This window comes from Etheostoma cragini, chromosome 18 (assembly GCF_013103735.1).
Source record: "Etheostoma cragini isolate CJK2018 chromosome 18, CSU_Ecrag_1.0, whole genome shotgun sequence".
In the NCBI taxonomy this organism is placed as follows: Eukaryota; Metazoa; Chordata; class Actinopteri; order Perciformes; family Percidae; genus Etheostoma; species Etheostoma cragini.
In genome coordinates this window covers 19,865,428-19,869,920 of record NC_048424.1, presented here as the reverse complement: position 1 = coordinate 19,869,920, position 4,493 = coordinate 19,865,428, and positions in this window count along the sequence as shown.

Sequence of the window (4,493 nt, the reverse complement as noted above, 5' to 3'; positions counted from 1 at the left end):
TTTGGAAAGCCGGGGTTTAACACAGGAGCGGTGATTGCTGGATCTGATTCAGGTGTGTAGGCAGCCACAGGTGTCCAGACGATGAGGGAGAGAAAGCCTGGAAGGACACACCCACTCAGCACAGGATAGAAAGAAGGCCAAACTAAAAAAACAAGAGGGAGAGGGAAACAGATATAATGGCTGCGAGCCAAACAATGACAATGGGTATCTGCCAATAGGCCTAAAACATCCCATATATGATTATTGGGACATAGACTGGGATAAGATTCCAGGTTAATAAGATTTGGACTGAGCAGCAAGATCTGAATTCAGTTGTGATTCTCTGAGAATTCACAGATCAAGTTTCTCTTTTTTTATCTTCCCCTTAATATTTAAAGGAATCTTTATGTGTGTGTGGGCTCAAATATGGCTTCTGGAAAGAAAATAAAGGATAACATATGAATTATTAAACAGACATTCATTAAGAAGTTCCCCATGCTTTTAGAGGTACGTAGCACATTCGCAAGGTGTCATTCTTGATGCCTACCATCTCAAAAATCTCTCAGATAAGGCAGAGGAGGATCAGGAATGCCTTGCTGCTTGTCTGCCGAATCTCTGGGATCTCTGTTTTGCTTGCTCACAGTACGAGGCATGTGTCAGCGCTATTTACCGACATGACGACCTCTTGTAAAAACTATACTGTAACTAACTCAAGTATGAAGCCAATTTTTTTGTAGTAGGGGTGGAGTAAAGTACCGATGTTCATATTCGGAAGGACTAAAAGTAAAAAGTCGCCACAAAAATTACTAAAGTAAAGTAAAAATATCAGAAAAATCTACTTAAGGACAGCAATGAAGTATTTGTACTTCCCATCTCTGTTGTGTGCTAATGTGTTTACCACAGCACCTATAACAATATGTTGTGTATAATCTCTAAAAAATCATGCTTGAATTTTACTGTGTGCAGCCCTCATGTAACCTGACGCAAGCAGTTGCAATTTCAAAAGATATCTGGCAGCTGATTGGATGAACATGTGTACGTTCAAAAGTAGTTTTAGTCGTGCACCAGAGAACTCAGATTGGACAGATAGTCTAGCTAGCTGTGCGTATTTACCCTGCAGAGACCTGAGGAGCAGGTAACCATAGTCCTCAGAAATCCACCGGAGTTTAAAATGTGGATCCTTAGGCAATGGACATCCGGCCAAAGTGAAGAAAAGGAACGGCGTAATTTCCGGTGGCACCTGAACAATCCCGTAAGTGGAACTTCACGGATCATAGACTAGCTTGTCTAATCCATCTCAATAGAAGGTTTCCGCTGCCATCCTTGAAAAAACATTGAGGTAAGGAGGAAAGCGTTGGCAGCAACGCTGTTGAATTGGGGTTAAGCTGAGGATAAAGAATGCCTGATGATGATAACAATGTGAAAATATCACAAATGTCTTATTAGGACTTACAGTAGGTGTCACACAATGTGTCATTTTGATGTGATCCATGACTTTTTTCTCTCCCAGTAATCTAGTGTTAGCACAGTTTATACTGCAAGTCTGGTTTCTTTCTGCCTCTTGGGACCTTACAGTCATCTTTTTTTCTGTGTCCTCTCTGTGTACTCTCTGTTCCAACTCTTTCCAGCACCCGGGGACAGGTTTTAAAGATTCAGTATGATTTAGATCACAACCGTGCACAGCGTTATGGCAGTCTTTTAAAATTTTACATAGACATAGACGTAGAGATATTCCTAAAGAGACTCTGTATTCACCAGTAAGAGTTATGTGTGGCAGCGAATGCACTTTAGCTCTTTTGTATCTTGCACCTGTGCAGTACTAGACTCTGGGAACTCTGGGACTGTGCATTCGTCTCAAGGGATGTTTCATCGAACAACGTGGAAGAGTTAGCAGAAGGAATGACTGCTCATGCTAAACAAGAGACAGACAAGAGGGAACAATCCATTGGTGACATTTAGCTGGAGCACTGCCCTTTAACAAAGTCAATTCAACGGGAACACACAAAGGTTAGTGTGTTTAGGTGGATGAGCAACATGATGAGCTGTAAACTGAAGCACATTCCCTGGTGACCTAATGACAACACTTTCTTTCTCCCATCTTAATTTTACTAAAGCCCTGAGTAATGAATATACCTGCATACAATAGCCTTTCGCGTAACAATGAAAAGCTACAAATAAAGCTGAAATATTTCTTCTACATGCTGGAAATGGATTTTTATCTTGCAAAAGTCGAATTTGAATTACACTGACAATGCATCACTTCCTTTACATTCCTTCCTTGTTAAAGCTTCTTCTCAGTCCCTGGCCTGAAAAAAAATGTCTTGTTTCAAACAGAAATGCAAATTTCAGATGAGAGATGCCATCAAAAAGCCTTTTTAATCTTTATCTTTCTTTAGCATTTGTGCCCAAATTATAACCCTTGTGACATCTGTTGGGACCACTATCTTGCTACAATGGCTATATGGCTACTATCTTGCAGTTATGGTGCCAGTAGGTAGAGCATTGCCAGGTCAAAATCTTACCATTGTTGGGCTTCTGGCTGAATGGCTACTATTGTTTTGCATCGATTGTCAACACTGGCATGTGGTGATGTTTAGATCTGAATTTAAACTGGTCTAGCACACTACGCATTTCTTAAAAAGACACAAGTGCATTGTCATAATCTGCAGTGAAAAGAAACCCCCATTGTCTTCCACCTACAGCTTCTACCTGAGGAGACACAGGCAAGCTCAAGGCAGTTAACAACTGTGAAGCAGGAGAATAGACTTCAAACATAAGCTGATTTATACACAACTTTTCACCTCAGGAATGCTGATATGGGCATGTTAGCGTTTGGTGAGACAGGAATGTTGAAGCCGGCCCGGCTCTCTGTGATGTTCTGTACAGAGGGGCCATGTATTATTTCATCTGTCTCCAAACGCTACATCTTCTGTGCTCTCTCATGTTGTTTTCAGAGGATGGGTATTATGTTCTACTCACAGTCCTCCTTTTCAAATACTGATAAACATGACTTGTATTAGCTTTTATGAAACAATCGGGAAAAGACACAAACAGCATGGAGACATTTAATCTTTGCCGTAAATGAGTTTTAGAACATATTTGTAAGTTTTAATTTATGTTGTTTTACATTCACACTCTGAATGCTTAGTACATACTTACATAATTAACAAGAGAATCGTGGCGTGGTCATTTTATTGACTCAAAATTGAATTTTTGTTTGATTTAACAGAAATATTTCGGGGTGATGTGCATAATTAGAGAAAGTATCTAGTACATACGTTAGGAATACGGACCAGTTTTATCATCAGTCAACGTACTTCTAGTTTATAGTCACAACGTTCCGCATCCGGGATTGCTCCGTTGCCTTCGGAAATTCAATGCAAGAGTTCAATCTTTCCAGCTGGATGTCCGTTTTGTGTGTGTTAAGAGGACTATGGTTAACTGCTCTGCAGGGTAAATCCAGACAGCTAGCTAGACTATCTGTCCAATCTGAATTTTCCGTTGCATAACTAAAACAACATTTGAACACACACCTTCCACCATAACAAGATCCTTCCTGAGCCTGTTTTGCAGTGGCAGTCTGGCTTTTCCCAGTGCTAAGCACCACCCATGGCAAACATGATTGGTTTAAAGAAATGCCAATTAACCAGAGCATGTTTTTCTCCCTTCCTGGAATGCTGTATGGACTAGCCAGACCTTCCTTTGCGGTGCTGTGGAAGCCGGTCTGGCAAAGCAAGACTACACAGAGACAGACGTAAAACATGCATTAAATATAGATAAACTTGAACTTATGAAGTATATCTAAAGGCCCTTAAGGGTCAAACGAGGTGGTATTCCCAAATACACAAAGAAGAAGAATCTATTACTCAGGCCTCAGGGTTCATGCAAACAGTGTCTGTACTTTAAACCCTTTTCAGATTTACTCCTACAGATCTGAATACACTTTCCCCAGTGGTCACCACCCTCAGCACCATGTGATCCTTTGTGGATCACAAGAGTTTGACTCAGTCTCTGTGTTTTCTTAGCCTCCTCTCGCCTCTATCATCCGGCTCTTTCCCTCAGCCCCACCTCTCCCCCAGTCTTCTTTTTTATTTCTTTCCTTCTGCCATTCTTGCTGGTGATGAGAAGCATTATTTCTCAGAGCTTTTACACCCAGGAGTCCGCAGCCTGGCTTTTGGCAGACGTTGATAAGGGATGATGCTGCGCTTGCCAAGCCATACAAATTATTTCAGGAATAAAGAGATCAATAGCATCTTTTAGCAAATCCTCCTTCTTTTCCAGACCACCGTTCATTTTGAGCTTATTTTTTGACTGGCAGAATAAAAAGTTTGTGGAAACAAAGAAAAATCTGAGGGAGGCGAGTTTTGAAGTGTGTTTTGCACCAGAGGTCATTCTTAGGAAACAAGGAAACACAAATGTCAGCTTTTCGGTTTGCTGAAGTTGTCATTCTAAGGATCAAAGCTTGCGTGTATGTGTGTTTGTGTGTGTGTGTGTGTGTGTGTGGGGGGGGGGGG